General features: G+C 42.2%; 1 protein-coding gene across 6 annotated transcripts in view; it reads right to left on the bottom strand.

The window, feature by feature from the left end:
• Window positions 1-22,790, bottom strand: part of LOC121168097 (trafficking kinesin-binding protein 2) — a 64,670-nt gene extending 41,880 nt beyond the window's left edge. For 3 of the 6 annotated variants that reach the window (XM_040997871.1, XM_040997872.1, XM_040997873.1), the window contains exon 1: window positions 22,547-22,789. The gene's annotated coding sequence lies outside the window, so the exon portion shown is untranslated. Of the gene's footprint in view, window positions 1-18,089; window positions 18,165-22,546 lie in introns of all 6 variants that reach the window. The other 3 variants (XM_040997867.1, XM_040997870.1, XM_040997869.1) reach the window with 2 other exon arrangements.
• Between the last annotated feature and the right edge of the window lie 53 nt (window positions 22,791-22,843).

Raw genomic sequence — 22,843 nt, 5'->3', positions numbered from 1 at the left:
CTATTCTTATCATTCCTGCTACTTCATAAATTGAAAAACATTTTTTTATGAGAACAAAAGAATAAGCCATAGTTCTTCCCAAAGAAGGTGTTTATAACTCATGCTGCCATAAGAAAAAGCAAATCTTTCTATTATTGGGTTCACAAAACTTTAATACACAAGTATTTTAAGATTCTGTTATGCTTAGATGTATAACTACTTTCTTAAAACACAGTTTGCTGTATAATAATCTGTACTAACTTCAACTGTTTAGCTACTTTGATTTTAATACCAGTTGTCAAAAACTCATCTTCGTATTCCAAGATCATTCTATTATATGCAATTGAATTGTTACTTCAGCATTTTATTTTCCAGAATTTCTGTCGCCAGTACAACAGTTGGATCAAATCCATGAAAATTAATGTCTTGAACTTGGGAAGAAGAAAATAACTTTCCCTGATGTACACAACTGCAAGCACCTCTGAACTAGCCGTTCTGCCAGCCAGGGGCCGGGCTGGGGGCAGAGGGAGGAGTGATACTTCCTGTGTAGGCTACCAAGTATCACATATCATCCGTGTGTCACATATAACCTTTATCAAGGTCTTTTACATTTTCATACTCCGTAGACCCAGATTACAGATTAAGAATCCAGCAATATATTTATAAAAACAGAATGGCACGGGCCAGTGTCGCGGCACAGTAAGTTAAGCTTCCAATTAGAGTAGGAGCCTTCCAGGGACTGTTTCACGTCCCATCCCGCTCCCTGCTAGTGTCCTGGGAAAGCAGCAGAGGAATGCTCAAGTTCCTGGGTCCCTGCACCCACATGAGAGATCTGGAAGAAGCTCCTGACCCCTGGCTTTGGATTGGCCTAGCTCTGGCTGTGTGGACATTTGGAAAGTGAAGCAAAGAATGGTAGATCTCTTTCTGAATCTCTACTTCTCTCTGTAGCTCTGACTTTCAAATAAAAATAAATATTTAAAAAAAAACAGAATGATAATGTAAATGCAAGAATAAATGCACTGGTATGTAACAGGCCATCTAGTGCATGGTCAACAAACTACTGCCCATAGCCAATTTTGACCTGCCATCTGGTTTTGTAAAACCTGTACGACATGATTTTTATATTTTTAAGTTGCTGAAAGAAAAAGAAAAAAATATTACATGACATGTGAAATTATAGGAAACTCGTTTCAGTGTCAACAAATGAGGTTTTTTTGGAACACAGTCACACTAGTGTGTTTACTTTCAAGCTACAACAGCAAAGCTTAGTGATCCTGCCACATCTCACAGCCTGCAGATTCTAGAATATTTCGATGTAACCCCTTTCAGAACAAGTTTTCTAACTCTTGTCCCTAACCGTAAAATAATTTCAGATATCAAATAATTGCCTAAATCAAAGATTTCCTAGATCAATTTCTTAGTTTGTCACTACACTTGAAACACTTTTTAAAATAATTATTTTTTTCCATTTTATCTGAAAGACAGAGGCAGAGGGACAGTATCTACTGGTTGGTTCATCCCCAAATATCCACAAAAGCTAAGGCAGGTCAGGTTCAAGTCAAGAACCCGTGATTCCATCTGGATCTCCCACAATGGGTGACAGAGACACAACTACTTTAGCTTTCATTCCTGGGGTGGATTGGAAGTGAGGACCAGGTTGTAATCTTGCCACTCCAATATGGCATGCGGGCTTACCAACCAGCAACTTAACTGCTGGGCCAACTACCTGACTCTAGATACTGACATTTAGATCACTACTTTCAGAGAATTATATGATAATTTTTTTTAAATTATTTTTATTGGAAAGGAAAATTTGCAGACAGAATGAGAGTAGGAAAGATCTTCCATCTGCTAGCTCACTCCCCAAGCAGCTACAACAGCTGGAGGTGAACCAACCCAAAGCCAGGAGTCAGGAACTTCCTCCAGGTCTCCTATGTGAGTGCAGGTCCCAAGGCTTTGGACCATCCTCTATTGCATTCCCAGGGCATAAAGGGGAGCTAGATGAGAAGTGGAGCAACTGGGACATGAATCAGTGCCCATACAGGATGTTGGTGCTCTTAGGTGGAAGATTAGGCATTTGAGCCATCATGCTGGCCCCACAGGAATTTTTAAATGAGAAAGAGTAGTGTTCTACTTCCTACACCCCCAAGTGTGCTTAAAAGTTATTTTCCATTTCTACAAAAGCATTTTTAAAGAAAATAATAAGCTTCAAGTTTGTTTGGAAGATGGGAAGAGAGGAAGTAAGGTAAGAAAATGAAAGATGAAAAAGAGGTACAGGAGGAAGAAAAGGGGAGTTTGAAAGCCAAATAGCTACATACAGGTGCCAACTGGTTCTGAAGCACAACTGTGGCTCTTTTAATTCTATTTTAATTAAAGATCATTGTGAAAATGTAATGATTACCTTGGGTCTTGACACAGTTCACTGCTCTGTCACACACTGGTTGCTTCCATATTAGGTTTATCATTTCTACTTTTTAATATATCATAAAGGAAAACAAACAATTACATATGTTTCTACTATCAACTCCAGGCCTTTGCTCTGAAGACTGCTGTCTAATTAGTTACAGTGGTTTTGTTGCTGGCTTGGTCTGAACTCCTGCACTGGAAAGAGAGAAAGCCAAGATGATCATGGAACCAAGTCCACTGTCGAGACTCACGCAGCAAGAATGCTGACCCCCAGGGTCATTCAGGAACCTGCCCACATCGTTGACCTGCACTGGGTCAGGGTAATCTAGCAGTGGTATGTGCTTCCTGATGACTCCTTTGAAATAAACACACACTTTGGACATGCTCTGGACTTACTCTGACCCCTTCTGTTACCTTAGCCTGGAGTAGCAGAAAGGAATATAGAACAATGTATGCTTCTTGACATCAGGCAGGTCTGAGTTTTCATCTTTATGGCTTTCCTAACCTTGAGCACATGAGTTAACTTTTTTAATATCCTTCCTCATTGTCAAGACAAGGGTATTAATAATCATTCTTTATAAGACAGGCCAGAGGACTAAATTAAAAAAAACCATGGTGTCTTGTTTGGGAGCAGACAGAGAGCAGACACACAAATGCTTATTTCTTTCTGCCTAATCTTTTTGTTTGTTTGTTTGTTTGTTTGTTTGAGGGGGGGAATAGATTAGCTTGGAGTGATCTTCATGTAGGAAAAAAAAAAGCTAAGAAGCTGTGTTCTGGGCAATACAGTGACCAGTGCCGTGGGCAGGGACCACTACAAGGCATTGCTACTAAAGCCCACTCTTGTATATTCTGAGAGGGCGCTTATGATAAAATGTCTTAACCCTACCAGGTATGCTTCTGCCAAACATGGTGGCTATGTTAACTCTCTATGGCTGCTACAACAAACTACCCTAATGTCTGCAACGTGAAAAGGCACTGGTTTGCCGTCTTCCAGTTCTGGAGGTCAGAAGGATGCAGTGTTTTCACTGGACCAACAACAAGAGTGTCAGCAGGCTGGGATGCCTCCCTCTGGAGGGTCAGGGGTCAGGAACCCACTGCTTTGCCTTTCCTAGGTTCCAGGACTATACACCCTGGCCCAGGGCCCTTCCAGCCATCTTCAAAGCCAGCAGCAGCACAGCATCTCCGAGTCTCTGTCTGCTTCCACCTTCTACTGCCCCACTTCCCTCTGCTTCCTTATCAGGACACTGAAGGATAATCCAGGATCATCTCTTTCTCAAGATCTTCAATTTAGCCCAAGTCTGCAAAGTCCCTTTTGCCACATCAGGTGCTAATCACAGGTTCCAGGGCATTAGAATCTGCCTTTGAGAGCCACTATTCAGCTTGTCTCAGTGGTTGTGAACATGAAATTATGGTCTAAATTTCAATCCCAACTCTATCACCTACTGGTTGTATGAACCTCAACAAATTGAATACTCTCAAATTTTTTTTAGGTTCATTAAGTGAACCTATAAATAGGGTCTCATTACAGGGTTATTATGAGGATTAAGTGGGTTACCACAGGATAATAATAGCACCTATGTCAAGGAGCTGTTGGGGGAATTATATGAATTAATGCATGTAAAGTCTTGAAATGACACCTTAGGATACAGTAAATGTTTAGTAAATATTAGCTGTTATTTCGATCACCACCCACATGTTAGTTTCCTAGCATCATTATGATTGTACCCTCCACCAGATACGCCTTATTCCCTGCAAGGCACCTTCTGCCAACGTAGAAGTTACATTCACTTTCCACCTTGTGGCGAGCAAGGGTTTTAGTTCAGCTGCACTGATGATTTTCCTTGCATTTGTCAGATGCACGAATGCACAACCATCAAACCTGCACAATGTAAAAACAATCCAGCATTTGTAATTCATGTGCACTTAGGAGAAAACAAAGAGAAATAGCAAAAATCCCTTATTTAATAAGAATGAGGCTTTAAAAGAAAAACCAGAACATGTCAATGATAGGAACATTGTAGAAAACAATGACTAATGACTAGTTTAACACAGCCATGGAACTAAATGGTCCTAAATGGAACTAATAAGTGCCTAAAAATAGGCCTTAAGCCTTTTAAAAAAAAGTTGCTACTTCCTTAAAACAGGCTGCTCATGCCAAAACAGCTCACTGAAAAGGCAACAACTGGTCCAGGAAACCTTACTTTGCAGGCGTGCAGAACCTAGAACTGTGGTAAATGTAATGACTCGGTGAAATATTTACACTAGAAATACATTTTAAAATTGTATTCTACAAACGACATTCTGGGGACTAATGTTAACAAACATGTTTGGTGGCTGAGCTACATGCAAGACTGGGATCAGAGCCAATTACCACTGTGACGGCAGTTCCCCTGGGCAGTGGCAAATAAACTGTAATTTAAACTACAAAATAAGGGTCCAGTGCAGTAGCCAAGTGGCTATAGGCCTCTCTTTGCATGAGCTGGGATTCCATATGGGCACCAGTTCCTGTCCCAGCCGCTCCATTTCCCTTCCAGCTCCCTGCTTGTAGCAGTTGAGGACAGCCCAGAGCCTTGGGATCCTGCATCCACATGGGTGGCCCAAAAGTTCCTGGCTCCTGGCTTTGGATTGGCTCAGCTCTGGCCATGTGGCTACTTGGGGAGTGAACCAGTGGATGGAAAATATTTTCTTTTTGTCTCTCTTCCTTTCTGTATATCTGACTTTCCAATAAAAAATAAATCTTAAAAAAAGAAAATACGAAATAAGTTTAGTGTACCACAGCATAAAATAGTAGATTTTGACAAGGACAAAGATTTTGCCTAGCTATACTGTAGATAAAATTTACAAAAAGAATGACACAGCAATTCAGAGGAAAAAAAAGTCAGACACTTTAAGTTTATTGAGTTTAGGTTCATTGAGGTCAGTGCTTCTTCCCCACTGATGCATTTAGGACATTTTACAAACGGCCCTATTTTGTTTCTAGTGAATGTTTGCTGGGGCAGGCAACCCCTCCCTGCCACAATCTTTACTGACAGGAGAAGGGAGGGAACCGCGGGCAGCATGAAGAATCCAGGGAGCTTCACCTGCAGATTAGGCAAGGCCGTGAACCCGCGGTGCCATCTGCGCTTTCTGATAGGACTCCACGGCTACCCACTCTGCCTGGCTTAGTCCCAAGGTCTCCAACTCCCACTAATCTTCACCTGAATTAACCTTGACCGAGCAGGCACACACTTCAGCAGTGCTCCCCTCCTGAAGTCACTTCAGGTGATCGCTTGACTGTCAGCTGCACCTGTCCTTTTTTTTTTTGAACACACTGCGGAACTGTCCTGCATAATCACTTTTACTGTCCAAGGACATATTTAATATGCGAAAATGACTCACTTTCAATTTTTTACACCATCTGCACTTTTGTGTCTGTTCTTCTATCATTAGCACAGCGTTTAGGGCCAACCCCAATATACATACATGAAGCAAACATGCTGCACATAACGAAAACAGCAGAGTGGGACTGGCCACCTCCAGGGATCAGCAGAGCCGAGAGCTTCGCTTGTGAGCACAGTTTGCTCCCAGCCACAAGTTCGTTAGGTTGAAAATTTTACGTGGAGTTTGTGCTCCAAAAGATTTGTAAGAAAGTTAATTCACCATGTAAGAACAAGGCTTTCTGGCTTATAAATGTAAAGATGTAGCTTTAGGTACTGCTTGTGCTTGGCTTAAGGTTTAAAGAAGATGTGAAGAACATTTTAGCCAGTCAAGATGCAGCTCAAGATATCTGCATCTCCTGTGCTTGGGTTTTGGCTGTTTCTGATTCCAGCTGCCTGCTTATGAACACTCTGGGAGGTACTGGGTGATGGCTCAACTACACTAAACTCCAGTCCTGACTGTGCCCGGACTAGTCCTGGATCTTGCAGGCATTTGGAAGAATGAAACAGCAGATGAAAGATCTCTGCTAGTCTGTAACTTTCAAATAAAATGAAAATAATTTATCTTTACAAATGGGAAAATGTTAGCTTAATATCTTAATTTGGAAAGAGGATGAGCTTATACATGTTGAAGGAAGCCAGCCCAAGCGACAAGTACAGAAGTGGTAAGAGGCACTGCTTACACATTCCTGAGCTCATGGCCAACAACTTGACAAGAACAATGGCATCTGCTGACAGGTGTCTGCGGTTCATCAGTGGAGGACTCAAACTGCCACAGGGCCACTGAGGGCTTTTTTTTTTTTCTGTGCAAGGAACTATTTGAACATCAGTGGTAAACTTTACAGAAATGCAGCATTTTATACAACCTTGGTTGTCCATTCCAAGTTTCACCTTTTCTAAATAGAAAAGTTCAGAGCAAAAGAATATTATGAACTTTAGTTGACAACATCTATCATTATCAGAAGCCATTCTATTTCATAACTCACATCTCTGCATCAAAGCAGAGTGAGTCATCAATCTAGGGTCCTGGTCTGAATGGAAATGCTAAACCTGGCTTTAATAACTTTTAAGAAGTTATAGGAGCAGGGCTGTAAGACAAAAACAAAGGCCTAGAACGGTAGCCTAGTGGCTGAAGTTCTCGCCTTGATTGCCCAGGATTTCATATGGGCACTGGTTCGTCTCCCGGCTGCTCCACTTCACATTCAGCTCCGTGCATGTGGCCTGGGAAAGCAGTGGAGGATGGTCCAAGGCCTTGGCACCCTGTGCCCTAATGGGAGACACAGAAGAAGCTCCTGGATCCCAGCTTTGGATCAGCTCAGCTCTGGACATTGCAGCCACTTGGGGAGTGAACCAGTAGATGGAAGATCTTCCTCTCTGTCTCTCCTTCTCTGTGTAGATCTGCTTTTCCAATAAAAATAAATAATTTTTAAAAACCCCAAAAAGGAAGTATTTTCTATATTATACTTACAAATATACCAAAATGTGTGCTTGTAGCGAAAATATGCAGAGAACCTAAGCAAGGTATGGGGGCAGGGGACAAATGGGATGTTTTTAGAAGCCTTTGGTGGACCCTTTGGTAGTCTACTTGCTGTGTATTTATTACTACATCTCATTAACACTTGATGTTAAACAGGTGCCTGGACAGGTAAGCACGTGCTGCTGCCAAGCCAGCAATCCTGGCCAGGTAAGCAACATGGACAGGGCTCCTGAAAATTTCTTTACAGGCCCTGTTGTCTTTATGTTCTTCCCTAGCTGTTCCACAGTAACAGCAATTAGATTCCAGCTAGAGGGATGGTTAAAAAAAAAAAAAATGTGAGATTCAGCTGCAATGGAACATTTTCAGATGTCTGGCTGCCTGCCAAAAACATTGCAGGAAAGCTATGTAAGTTCAAAGTGGTGACTGTTTAAACGTGTGAATAAAGTTATATTCCTGGAACAAACTTCTTTCTCATCTGACAAGAATCGGCCACAAGCCTACACTGGACATTTCTACTCAGCTTCTCCCCCTGTAAAGCATAAATGAAGCACAATATGCATTTAGGAACACGAGCATTTTTGCATTTCTAAATCAGTACCATGAAATGTTTATCTACTCATTTCATATAAATTCTTCACATTACAAAAAGAACCTATACTCCAAAAACACATAAATACGAAGGATCAAATGAAGCCTGCTTGTACTTGTTCACCATCCTCCGCACGAAGACTCTTACCATGCTGTTCAGCATTTATCTTTCAGATCAAAGTATTGTGGATCTAATAGCACAATTTTAATGACCACAAAGTACCCAGAATAGACAATTACAGAATCACTTAGCATTTCTACTAGTGATTTTTTTTAACCTATTAATTGGCTATTTATTCACTTGAAAACTCAACTCCGTACAAGAAGTTAGTAAAAGCCAAGTCATATTTTAGGCTTTGAAGCCATACAAGGTTTTTTGTTTGTTTGTTTTTGTTTTTTTTGTCATTCATGTTGTGTTTTCTCTCTCTCTCTCTCTCTCTCTCTTTAACTCTGCAAAAGTGTAAACCTGCAGTGCTGCCATCCCATACGGGCAGTCTCAGCTTGCAAGGCTGTCCAGATTCACTCAGCTATCGTTTGCTCATCTCTGATCTGCTGCCTAACCATGGCATTTTTCTGTACCACAGAATTTAACACTATGACACCAAACTTACAAAGAATGAAATGAATAAATAACATGAATATGACTTCTTAAAAAAAAAAGATGTGTTTATAATGGAAAGGCAGAGTGTCAGCGAAAGAGAATCTATCTACCCTTTCACTACTGGAATGACTGCAATAGATAGGACTGTGCCAGGCTGAAGCCAGGAGCCAAGAATTCCATCCTAGTCTCCTAAAGGGATGGCAGGGGTCCAAATTATACAACCAGATTTTGCTGCCTTCCCAACCACGTAAGTTGGAAGCTGGATTGAAAGTGGAGTAACTAAGAGTCTAACCAAATAAATATGCAATGCTGGTGGTCCCAGTGGCAGATGAAGCGACTGAGCCACAATGCCAGCCCTAACATTAAGATGTTGTCAAAAGTACACTTTAGGACAGCAACTTTTGCTCAATGTTCCAGAGTGACATTGCCAAAAGTGATAGTAAACAGGCAAAAATGTTTACAACAGCACTGACTGCTGTTCATCCACTTACAGGACCCTCTGTCGCTCTCATCATTCAATTTTTCAAAAACTCATGTTTCTACCAAAAAAAAATCATGCTTGGCTAAAAATAGAAAAACAAATCATTATTGGGCAAAAATAATTGAGTGAAGGTCATATGGTAGCTTAATCAAAGGAACTAGGCCAGCAAATAGCTCAATCATACTAATGCAATCTCTAAATAGGTAGACTTCGGACTCACATTTCCTGTACAATCATGGTTTATATCTCTGGGACAGAGAGTAACTCAAAATGGAAATTCTATATCTACTTAAGTCAGCAGGAGCTTCTCTGTGTCTTCTGGCAAAACAGTATATTTGCTGTCCTATAGCATATTCTAATATTGCAAAAGCTTATGCTGGATAAATTTTCTTAAAACTTCTCCAGAATGGAAACCATTTAGTATGCATTATTTCAGTATTTGGACGTTGGGAAATGCAGTAGATAAATGTTAATACAAGGGTCAGGGCTGTCATATGTGATCAAAGTATATCTAATAAAGTCTGTATTTTGCCATCTTCATATTGATAGCAGAGGTCCACTAAATGCTTTTGTTGGAGAAAACACTTGGAAAAGGTACATGAGTGGAAGAAGGTCCCCGCCCAGCAACGAGAGGGTGAAGCCACTCTGTGTGTGGCTGGGGAACAGCCTTCTCTTTCAAGAGGCCCACCATGATGACAGGACTTGGAGGTCCAAGAACACCAGGGCTTTGTAAACAGGTTAGAGGGTTTTGGCTTCCTCAAAACATGAAACTGAAGGCTCAAGCCAACTACGGGAGAGCTTCAAAAAGTTCATGGAAAATGGTATTAAAAGATGCTCATTTTAGTGGAAAAACCTTTGAAATCACCCAAAGCTTTTTTCCTCAACTTTCTCAAGATTTTCACAGGCATAGGCTTTAAAATATTTTGCACCAAAAATCATTCTATTTCCTGTGAGCTTCTTGAAGAACTGCTGTATTTAGCTCTTGAAGGATCTGATACTCAGCTGATAGTGGATCCAGGCTAGTTAACAAGGGCAGTTTCTGCCAAAAATGCATATTCCAGGACATTAGTAAAATCAGCACGGTTGTCATATTTTAAAAACTTACTACAGAATAAAATGATGTTCTTTTATTACATTCTTTTAACTAAGTAGTGGTTTAAAATGAGAAGAAAACAAGTATAGTTCTTAAAAACGTGAGTAATGCAGAGTAAATGGAGGAATAGATACTCATAAATACCTGTAATTCCAGAATGATCCGCACAGCTAAGAATAGCTATGAGATTTTAAATTATGTACTTTCCAGATAAGAGACTTGACAATGTTTTTATTGAATTCATTATGTCATAACATAACTACATTATATTTAGATATAAGAGTACTTCTTTCTCAAACCAGTGGTCAATTCCAAAAGCTCAACGCAGGATTTCTTTTTGAACAAGAATTGACATATAATGGATGATTTCGGTTTGCCAAAGACAGGAACCAAGTAAGAACAGATAAACGTTTTTGAGATTATGACTACTTACTATCTGAAACTCAAGAGACCATTGCACTCTTAAGCTGGCTGGGTCATAGTAAGTGGGTGGTTGAGGAAGTTCAGAAACTTCCACCTGAATTTAATGTTCGTGATCCCCTCCTCTTCATGATTCTCTCATGAGCCCTCTTCTTTCTCTTTTCAGCAATCTCAAACTACCTGATGGTTACTCTCCAATGCTCTATCTTCAGTCCACATCTGTATTTAAACTGGAAATCTCAGGATCAGTTCATACTGGAGATCATAAATTCTCCACATTCTGAACTGAACTCATTTTCCTTCTCCCGTGAAATGTTTAGTCTTGCTGGGGCTGGTGCAACGGCATAGTAAGCCAATCCTCCGACTGCAGTGCTGGCATCCTATATGGGCAGTGGTTTGCATCCAGCTGTTCCACTTCTCATCTAGCTCCCTGCTTATGCCCTGGAAAAGCAGCAGAAGATGGCCCAAAGCCTTGGGCTCCTGCATCTGTGTGGCAGACCTGTAAGAGGCTCCTGTCTCCTAGCTTTGGATCGGCTCAACTCTAGTTGTTGCAGCAATTTAGGGAGTCGATCAACAGACAGAAGACCTCCTCCATATGTTTTCTCTGTAACTCTGCCTTTCAAATACAAATACATCTTTTAAAAAGGAAATATTTAGTCTTGCTTCAGTCACTATTGAATAACACCAATTTACCTGATGAGTATAGCTGCAGGCGTAACAGTTGCCCTTTCTCCTTTCACTCCCCATTTCCACATGGCCATCCCAATTGCTGTCAGTTTACTGTCCAGGCATCCCATGCTATCCCAGTAGTCCACACCTCCTCTGTCTCCAGTACTGCAAGAGCTTCATTCCAGCTCCTCCAGCTGGAGTCGGCTCCACTCTGAGCTAGCATGGCTCTTGACAACACTGACACTCCACCCCCATTTTCGCATTCTGCCTATCGACCCAATCCCATTCTCTCAGCGTACTGCCCTACACCACCAGTGTCCACCTCTAAACTCTGGCAACTTGACTGCTCATGCAGATTTTCCCATAAGAGAAGTACATATTAACTCTATGAGAACAAATGTATATTGCGCTGTACATTAAAATAGGACATTCTGCTTTGTGTATCATTCTTGAATGAGTTTATCATGTCGCATCTGTCAGGCCTGATTAATTCCAAAAGTTTCTAGACCTGCACAATTGAAGCAAAGACACTACTGTCTGGTGAGACTTTGTCCTGGATATAAAGTAACTCTTTTTGACACTAAAATTTAAAAAAAAAACAAGTCATTTCAGTTAAAATGCGTGACTCTAGTGAAGAAAATATCAAACAAAACTACAGGAGTATCCTGAGATCTGTTATTGATGATAAATAATTTTTAATAAAAATCTAAGAGCTTTAGGAGTTTCAAATGGAAAAATATTTGATGAATAAACATCTATTCTCAATTCTATTTCAAATCTAGTCTTCCTTACCAACACTGATAACAACCATGGGCCAGATGTGGGATAGCAAACTGGGGCCACTACCCCACTACCTTGCATTTCCACTTCTTTCTCTCTCCCTCAGGAAGATTCTGACCACCGGCCAGTCCTGCTGCTGTGACTCTCTCACCATAAAGCACTAAGTATCATCACCAGCAGGGTTTGATAAGGTCTACAAGAACAGCAAGGTGCCAGAGGGGGCAACCCGTGAAAAACAGTACAAGATTGGTTGTGTAACACAGGGATTTCACTGGCTCCCTGCTGACTATAAATGCATGAAACCTGGCCTCTCACACTGTTGTTCAGAAGGAAACCTTCACATGGGCTGTGCTTACATGGCCCATCTGTCCCCTTGTGGCATCTGCCCTGGTCTGGAATCCCATATTTAAGTTGCCCACACAAATCTAATTATATGGAGCTTCCTTCTTTAGTCTTTGGCTCAGGACTCCTTCTCAGTTCAGGAGGTGTCTACACCCTCCATCCACATGCACGCAGGAGATACTGTGGCAAACACTGTGTGCACAAAATCACCTTTAATTCTCACAACGGGGAAGTCACTACCATCACCATGTTATAGACTAAGAAATGAAGAAACGGAGGCTAACAGGTGGAGTCCCAAACTCGCACTCACATGTGTTTTCCAAAGTTAGCACCTTTCACCTCGGAGCTCCAGGGGCAGGAGGCTAACAGTGTGAGTGAGAGAACCTGATCTGAAAAAGCCTCAGGGATGGTCCTGGCGCAATCCTATCTCCCTGTTCCACTTTTGAAAAACACGAACTGATTACTGAATAAAGGAGAAAACCTAGGTAAGCCCTCAACTTGTTCTCCAACAACTTCTAGCTGCTTTCAGAAATGGGTTTCTGGTCCCCATGTTGAGTATATTTATAACAAGGCAAAACAGCCTGTATGTGCTTTTATACACACCATCTACCTCTTTAAAAACAACACCAAATCTGAGCTTGAGTTTATCTTTAAATGGGTTACTCTACAGCATCAAGAAAGTAATACAGATGTACTACCACAAATTCTGATTAATTCTTTCGCTAGATCGAGCTTGTAAAAGCAGTAAATAAAGATCAAAGTAAGCCTTTATTCCAATAAATTAAGTTTGCCTGTAATTTAATGTCTTACAATGACAGGGATTTACTAATCATTTGCTAAATGGAGGGAAGTGTAATGTCTTCTTGGAACTGGACATATAGAATGCATGAAATCTCTGTTCTCGTGAGATTAATAAAAAAGAAAACCTAAAAACTAAGTGGATGAGTTAGGCTGTATTCAAGTAACATTACAGTCATGATGTGGAGAAAAATGAGAAATACAAGCTGGTTAGAGCATTTGAAAACTGAAGGTTTTTAAGCCACTGTGTATAAAAATATGTGTCATATGGGCTCCATTGCAAACATTCCCTAGAGACGGTACCAACCATACTGCATCAAAAAAAAAGAAAAAACCTTTGGTATTTCTCTATTGTTCTTTTCTCCTTTTTCCAATTTTGTTTTCCAGAACATTTATGATAAGACACCTTTACCCCAGAGTTAAGACATGAAACTGCTACTGGAAGGAAAAGCTGAAGTTCCTGAAATGAATACGAAACAGTTTAATGCTTCATAGTCATTCTGAAGAGCGATTACTTGATTACTTTATTATAGCCTACTGGTGACAGTAGGATCCTCCAGAAATATAACCTTTGAAAGATGATCTCAAATTGCTATTTGTTTTCAAGAGTTTTCAGTCTGCTTCCAATTTTGTTTGCTCCCTCCCTGGTCATGGAGCTATATCAACCAGGACTCCTCTACACCCGGTGTAGGCGCACCTCTCCCTTTTACAACCTGCTGTTGGCTAAGAAACCAGATAACCAGGTTATCAGGGAACTCAGCCGTGTCAGCTTGAGATGCCACCCCAGGGCCTGTTTTGGGGCCCTTGGCTTGTTTCCCAAGCACCTCCTTTTTTCATCCCTCCAGCACCAAGGGCTTTGCTGGCTTTCTCCTCTTTCCCTGGCACCTGCATCAAACGCTCTTCTCACCTGCTGCTGTTCCTTTTCCCAGCTTGGCTAGGAACACACTGGGGTATTTCTTTCCTGTCTCCCATGGACAGTACAAGACCTCCTCTCTTCTTTTGTGAGAATTTTTGCTGCTATTTGCTCTAAGGAAATATAGAGTGGCTTATAAGCACAAGAAAAGTCAGCAAATCTAAAAAATTTCTCACAGCTATTTTACTTTTAATCACAGCTCACTTCTTGGATGACCCCAAAACATGATGTATCATTTTTCCCTGGCTTTACTGTAAATTCTTTGAAGGAAGGAATTTTACTATTATATGTCCAAAATCCAATAGGCTATAGTGATTCTACAATACATGCCTAAGTCAGTACACTGAATCATAGAAGTGTTTTATGAAAAAAGTTGATTACTGATGCATTTTTCAGTCCAACATTAACTAAATGAATTACTTTGAAAAACTAAATCAAGAGTGAATACAAAAGTACTTTTACAAGTTTGAGGAAAACAGAATTAAATTTGACACACACACACAAAAACCTTTGAATTCATTTTTTTCTCCCAAGCTACTAAAGCAGCCCCTCTGTTGTACAGAGGTACTATATTTGCACAATCAAAAATTCTGTCCAAGACATCGGTGCTAAAAGAGTGGTTTGTCATTTTATGGCAACAGCACACACTATCCGCTTGAAAGAACCAAAAAGAACTCAGCAGTCTCATAGCAGAGCTAAAAATCAAACCTTTCTCTGGCTCATTTCTTCATATCATCAGGTCCTCACTGCTGATGATGAATGTTCTTACAATAAGCCCTACATCCAATGAGAAATGATCTGACTGCTTCTTTTCAAAACTCACAGTTGCAAACATAAGCCTCATTTGTATGTTTTCAATTTTGTGACTAAAGAGAAAACAAAGGCAAATTCAGTGGTTTAGCCTAGTGCTAGTGGAGAAAGATGAGAAGGCTTGGAAAGATTTTTTTTCTTTTTTTTTTTTTTTTTGCTGGTTAAATTTCATGCTTTTGGAATAGTAGTACCAGCTCACGGGCACTCTAGTTGGTTTCCAGTGCCCTCCTCCTCCCCTTTTCCTCCAGACACAGTGCTCTTTTTCAACCAACAAGCTTGCCTTTGTCTTGACTTACACCACTGCCCTGCCTAACCCCAAAGCACCTCACGGCCGGGCCTATGGTGGAGAGCAAAGAGCAGAGCTTCCTCACTTTAACCCCAATGTGATGGATTGCTGGGAAGTCCTCTACTCAGCTGATCTGCATGTTACATGCAAGCAATCCATGAGTTCTGAAAAGGACACAAAACCATGTGGAATGCGGCAAATTCAGCCACCAACGGTGGGCCTTGCCATGCCCTCTATTATCCTCTTAAAAGCCCCCTCTTTCTGACCACACATCACATCTTTCCAAGTCATCACTGACTTGCAATCTGTTGTAATCCTTTCACTTATTCTCATTCCCATCAGTGAATCCATCATCTCTGGCAAGGTTCTCTCCATCATGTAGCTGTATCCTTGCTGATGTGAGAATACAATAGTAAACCTCTCGAAAGAGAAAAATGGGCAGCTGGAATGAAACTTTCCAGCTTTTCTGCAACGTGTCCTTCTATACTCAGTTGATGTCTAAGCGCAGCTTTGATCCACGCCTTCTCTAAACCTTGCTCCATCGGTTTTGCCTACCCTCTACTCATTTCTATCTCGTTCTTGGCTTACTAGCATGTCCCAAATGTTCCACCTTATCATAAACATAAAGGTCCCTCTCGTCAGCCAAATTCTCCAAAGATGATTCATTCTCATAAGCTCTTCCCTATCTCTTATCCATACTTCAACCTCACTGAACCCACTCTCCCTTACACCACCAATCGTCCTCACTGTGCAATCCACTCAGCCCTGCCTAGGTGGCATCTTGCACCAGCTCGGGTTCAACATGGATGCCCATTCCTCACTCCAGCCTTCCTCCCTTTGCTGCAGCCCACATTCCGTGATGCTCATGGTTGGCCTCCTTATGGACCACCCCTCCCCCATCCTTCCTCTGGATCCTTCAATGTTGGGAGTCTTCCTCAGCTCTGATCCTCCTCAGGGGAAGAACTCCCAGTTTAGCTCTTCAGACAGATGTCTTGTTAAGCTCTACTCAGATTTCCAACAGGATGACGATACTCCACTGGGTCCTCAATTCCTCCTTTCCTTCACCCTGTCACATCCAATCCGTGCACAAATCTGGTGCAGCCTCTCAGTATGCACCTCAGACCCACTTGATGTTCTCCCTCCCTTCTATCATCCAGTGTCAAGCCATCATCATCACCTCCTAACAGGACTCCATGCTTAATCTCTGGCCTGGTCTGGCCTCTGCCTGCTCTTTGCTCCTCTTACACTGCTTCCTGCCTGCACTCTCCAGCGCCTCGTCTGCACTTCCTCACCACACTCTCCACACCTCCCTTCTGTGCCCACTGTGCCTGCAATACCCAGTCCTTCTTGTGCTAAGTACTTACAACTTCAGGGCTCAATTTAAAAGTCATCCTCAGGATGAAGTGACTTATTCTCCACTCCCACTCCACCATCTAAAGCCCTGGTTAACTCCATACTCTAAATCGGCACCTAATTTACTTCCCTCATGCATGTATTAAAACCTCCTTCCTGAACATCTTGAAAGGAAGGAGACAAGCCATCTTTTTTTCCTTTCCTTCTCCTTGCTGAGCAGAATGGGAATATAACAGCAGGAATTTGGGACAACTCAATAAATAACAGTTGTTGACATGAACTGTTAACTGGTATGTGAATATTTTGGCTATTAGCATGTTTCATTTATCAGTTCCACTACCACCACAATACAATAAAATGTTTGCAAGTCCTATGTTAACTATTGCAGTGTCAAAAACATAAGAGAAAAAAGCTCAAAGTTCAGCAAATATCAGCAGAAAAATAATGATAAACTCCAAATATATCAATGATCTTTACAAAAAAAATTCTATATCAGGGGCTAGTGCGGATAGTGTCACGCTAATCTTCTGCCTATAGTAGCAGCATCCCATATGGGCGCTGGTTTGTGTCCTCTCCTCCTCTGCTCCAGCTCTCTGTTTCCAGCCTGGAAAGCAGCAGAGGACAGCTCAAGTCCTTGGGACCCTGCACCTGTGTGAGAGATAGGGAGAAAGCTCCTGGCTCCTAACTTTGGATTGGCTCAGCTCTGGCTGTTGAGGCCATTTGGGGAATGAACCAGTGGTTGGAATATCTCTGTCTTTCCTCTCTGTAAATAAGATTTACAAATAAAAATAAAAATAAAAATAAATCTTCAAAAAAAATCTATGCCACTACAAAATGATCTAGACCAATGGTAGATTTTGTATACTCATCTTCTTGTATGAACAGGGTATTTTCAAGGTTATGTGATTTGAGAGTAAAGCCTGGAATAAAGCGAGAACATTACATTTTAACCAATTATTTCTAAAAGAACTTTCAACTACATCAACTCAATTAATAACTGACTTATCAGCTTCTTGTTGGAAAGCTTTCAAAAATGTCATTTGAATTGAACTTAAAGTACTAAACAAGAAACAGTTTAGCAACAGTATTTGCCCAGAAGGAGGCTACAGATCTAAGAAACCTAAGATCTAATGGAAAGATCTCCAAGATCTAGACAAGATCTAATGTCTAATGATTTAAGAAAGCCGAGACATAAGATGACACCATCAGATAATACATACTTAATGGGTGTTACAACAGCGTTCTCCTATAGACACTTGGTGAAGGCAAGGCTCTTTTTTAGCTGAAGTGATCTATCTTCTCAGATGTAAAATTGAGGCAGGTTTGTGAGGAGGGAAAGATGTGAGAATGGAGGTATTTGGCAGAATAAAGCAAAACAAAAACAAGGCCCATGAGCAAGCAGCAAACAGGCTAGTAGCAGCACACAGACCCATGTCAGTGGAAAGGCATTACATCTCACTAATTTAGATCATGTGTGACTCTATAGGCAAGATCTTTCTAATGGAAGGGGACATTTAAAAAAAATAAACCTAGAGACAGAACACAATATACATTTTAGGAACGGAGACAGAAAAACAATTAGGAAATTAAATCACAGTGGATGCAGGTAATAAAGACATAAACTAGGTAAATCGAAACAGTATTACAGATTTATGAGTTAGTAAAAACATGACTTACAAACTGATGAGTTGGTTCTCGACGAGCTTTTTTTGGCTCCTAGCCACAACTGGTGCACACCTCAGTCATTGCAGGCTGGAAGGAAATGTCATAATTCTGTGGTCCTTTAATCCTCCAGCTCTGTTCCCTGGACATCTGACCCGTACCCTCAAACTGGTTTGTGTAACTTCCTTCCCCAACCGCCCAATATATCTAGCCAAAACAAAGGGCAACATTTACTGCCTCTCTCAACACATCAGGAAATCCCCAGGCCCACCATTGTGATACAAGCCAGTTCTGCCTTTAACATCCTATGCTCATTCTATACAGCTAAACTCCAGCCATTCTTCACACACCAGCATAAATGCCTCTTTATCCACTGAGCCTTCCCAGAAGCGCCAACTCAAAGCAAGTTTTGCCTCCCAAGACTCTCCTCTTCTCTCCAGAAGAATTCTGTTAACCTGAATCATAGCTGTTCCATTTCTCCTCTGTTGTTGACTCCTAGCAGCAACTGTAACCACTTTGTTGCTGTATCCCTCCCCCTTCTTTCACAAGTAAAGATCTTGTTCAATAATACATGGCAACTACCTCATAGAAGGCTAAGAACAAAGAATCTGAAGACAGAGTTTAAACCTTAACTCGGTTGTTGATTAGCCAGACAACCTTATGGCAAGTTACTTAGCTGCTTGATGTTTCAATATTTTCACATATAAAATGGAGATAAAGTAGATATCTCATTAAAATTGTCACGGGATTGGGCTTAAAAAAATGTAAGCACCACAAAAGTGTGTGAATACATACAATCACTCTTTAGAGCAGAGAAATAGTAATACTTTGCAGTTACATGTAAAGCTTTGACTTACATAAGAAAAAGCAAAATGTCAAGAACAAAGCCTGTCCCTGGGAACAAGCAGCCATAACAAACACTTTCTAATCCTTATGTGTGCCCTGAGGGTTGGCTGTGCACTCCGAAGTCTTCCTTATACTGACAATGGCTCTGTCTCGGTAGATGGTTCAATATTGGGAGAAAAATCTTCAGATTGGATTCCTGGGGCAATGGCCACTTAACTGGCGTCCTGGCCTCCGGTCTTCTCTCCCTTCAGCCACCTTCGCACAAGGCTCAGACCTTCCAAAACAAAATCTAGTGTTGTCCCACTGCTGCAAATTCCCTTCATTCTATTCACGAAGGAAAAGTTTGGAACCCCTTGGCAATGCATGCAGAAATGTCCCTCACCTGGCCCTAACCTAGTCTCCAGGTGCTTCTTTCAACACTTCTTACCACGAAAACTAAACCCACAGAGCCACAATTCAAAGGCTTTTCTACACCCTTCCTATTGCCTACAGCACCGCTACTGAATAGTGTGCTGTGGCTGCTGTAACAAAACGTCAAAGACCTTGTGGTATAAACAGGAGATATTTATTTTCTCACAAGTCTGGTGTCTGTGAGTCCAAGGTCAAGGTGCTGGCAGACAGGATTCTCTAGAGGCTCCCTCCTTGGCCTTCCTGACATATCTTCATAGGATCTTTGCTCTGTGCCTGTGCATCTCTGGGGTCTTCTGTGTTCAATTTCCTCTCCTTCCTTATAAGAACACCTGGCAGGTGTCAGGCCCAACCAGCAAAGCCCCATTTCCAAATCACATTCTGAGGCTAAAGAGGTTGGAACTTTGACACAGGAATTTTGCAAGGACACAGTTTATTCTATAGCAACCCTTTCTCCTCTCTCCTTCTCAAGCTAATTCCCATTTGGTTTTCCAAGATTGGCTTAAACCTTCCCACTCTAGGCTGACTCCAGGGTCCCTTTTCTCAGCCCATAGAACCTCTATACACCTCTACCTGTTGCAATCCTATTGCTCAGCACAATTTAGCGGCCTCTTTCTTCAGACTGCATTTCTAACTAGCGAAGTCTATATTTCCAGTACGCAGAACAGCATCTGGCCAACAGAAGGCACTTAGTGAAAATATGCTTATTGAGGAGGAGTAGCAGAAGGATCATGGTTCTTGTAGGAAGGCAAGTATTGGATTCAAATTCTGACTCTGGAATGGGTGTTGTGGTACAGCATGTTAAGCCACTGCTGGGATGCCCATATCCCACATCTAAGTGCCTGGTTTGAGTCCTGGTTTCTGATCCAGCTTGATACAGTGTGCCTGGAGGCAAAGATGGGGGTGGGGAGGGGTTGGTGCTCAGGGGCCTAGTTCTTGCCACCCATGTGGGAGACAAAGCTAGAGTTTCTGGCTCCTGGCCCAGTCCTGGCTCTGGCAGGCTTGTGAGGAGTGAACGTGCAGATGCAAGATTTTTCTGTCTCTCCAATAAATCTTTGAACAGAGAATCATCGACTCTGCCTTACTTACCTTGAGACTCAGCAAATCACTAAATGCTGAATGGGCACTGTAAACAAGATGGTTGTAAAGATAAGATAAATCACCAAAATAAAAGTATTCATTTGTGCAGTTGGCAAACAGTACGTGGTCCATAAATATTAAAGATTCTTTTATACTCAGTGGTTCCTCCTAGCAGTCAACTGACCCTGGGCACACTGACCATCTTGTCTCTGCTTTTGTTGCTTAGCTATAAACATCCTAGTGCTTTAAGAATATATTAATATATACAAACATTTAGACAGGTAGTAACATACATGCATCCCATTATGATTACAAAAACACTGCAAGTGTGAATGGATATGCTTCATATCTAAGTCAACTAAATGCGACTATTAGTGTCTACTATTAGTGACTATCTAATGTCTTGATTTCTTACCAACTAAAGAGTTTGTTAACTAATGAAATTCAAACATTGGCAAAGATGATCAAAAAGAAAAACTACAACATAATATGTTATCATCTGGTGTTTAACACACTTTGGGCACTGAAATCACATTTGTAAAAAAACAAGTTTGTCTACTCTTTGTGACTTAGGTTAACTATTCACAGTGGAGAATAACACCCCTTGGCTCACTCCTGCAACTGTGAAATCACAAAAGCTGTGAACTGGAGAGGACATTGGGGAAAGAGTCCAGTTCTATAATTTCTCACACAAGTGGAAGTGGGTGTGGGATGTTGTTTTGTTTTTTTGTTTTTGCAATCTCCCTGAGCAGCTCTGGGATGGATGGGACTAATGGTGGACAAAGAATAACTGGTTTGCAAGCACAAATCCCCAAAGGGGTTCAGAAACCTCAGATCTCCAGAGCATGCTGGAAGAATGAGGAACACTGCAAAGTCCCCTTCAACCATTATGTCATATCTGAAGTGGTGGAGCTGCCTGCCGAGAAGCCTAGGGGCTAGGCAAACCTAGACTGACATCTCCACCGGTCCCACAGACTGAGCCACAGACTGGAGGAGCAGGCAGGATGAAGCGATGAAGCCACCAGCATTTGCAGAGCTCCTAACTGGGGAGCCTGGCAGATGGCGAGTTCCCAAACGTGAGTTCTTTCTGACCTCTTCCATTGTCTGCATACGGATCTGGGAGATAATAAAACGCTGCCTTCCCCAGGGGGTGTGCTGGCTGCACATCTGAGGCTTGCTGGACATTGCTTAATCTTAAAAATAGCTAGAATAACTGCTGTGATAACAGAATGCCTTCATCCTTGCCCTTCCCGGTCTGCTTGCCCTTCAGGGTTTATTTTCAGGCAACATGGCACCACCGCCACTGACATGCTATTTGGAGATCCCACCAGCTCAGACTTCGAATTCAACAGCAGATCCGAAGGCTTCAAAAATGTCACTGAGATACGCTGGGCTCTGAAGCAGCCCACTTCACCCTCTTCCTATGTTCCATTCCAGCTTGATGCGTTTCCAGGCTTTTTCCCCCTCAGCATAGAAACGCCAGGTCTAAGTACAGATGTGTGAGCAAGTGACAACTCAAGCCTATTACTACAAGCTAGAATTTCTTAAAGTGTTGGTCAGATTATTTTCATGCAGCTAATAGAAAGAACATCTGCCAATATCTATTATTTATGCTTCAAACCAAACTGCTTCTCTCTCTCTCTCTCTCTCTCTCTTTCTCCCTTTCTTTCTCTCTCTTACAAGATTTGTGGTGTCTGGCTTGAAATCAGTGATTAAGAAAAGCCCAACGTGACCTCAATACAGAAGAGAGCTCTTTCCAATGTCCTCAAATTGACAGCACAGATGGCGATCGAGGCTTATGGTTTTAATGTCCAGGCACTAAAGCCACTCATCCTCCAAGATGAAGGCTGCAGATGGATGCTCGCGGGGCGGAGGGCTGTCACTTCTCAGACTTGGCCGCTGAGGGAGCATCCCGAGGTCGGAGCCCAGCGCCCATCCCTCGGCACCCAAAGTCCATAAACACGCACTTGCCCTCGCTGGGTGAGGGGACCTAGCTCTCCCGCACCCAGCTCCAGCTCGGGCATCCGCGTGTGACTTCCAAGAAGCTGAGGACCGGGGAGCGCGCGGGGACGCTCCGCCACTTCCCGGGGAAGTCCATCAAGGACAAGTTTGGAGGCGTGCGCGGGAAGGTTACTCACCGGAATGGCCCGGCGTCCTCCAACCTGCGCTCCCTTTGCAAGAAGCCCTAGACGCGGCGGCAGCCGGAGAGCAAGCAGCCGAGGCTGCCGCCGCCGCCGCCAGTAACCACCCGGGCGTGGCAGGGACCGGCGGACGGCTTCACGACATCATCATCCGGCGACCTTGGAGCTGCAGTGACGCCGGGTCAATGACAGCCCCTCCTCGAGAGGGAAACAGCTCCAAGAAGACCCACTCTCCCAGTAGCCTCCACGGCCCCTGCGCACAAGCCGCTGGGATTTGTAGTTTCCTCTCGCCGC

Source organism: Ochotona curzoniae, unplaced genomic scaffold (genome assembly GCF_017591425.1).
Source record: "Ochotona curzoniae isolate NIBS_2020 unplaced genomic scaffold, NIBS_Ocur_1.0 patch58, whole genome shotgun sequence".
In the NCBI taxonomy this organism is placed as follows: Eukaryota; Metazoa; Chordata; class Mammalia; order Lagomorpha; family Ochotonidae; genus Ochotona; species Ochotona curzoniae.
Note: the sequence above shows the minus strand (reverse complement) of the source record. Positions and strands in the feature narration are given on the sequence as shown.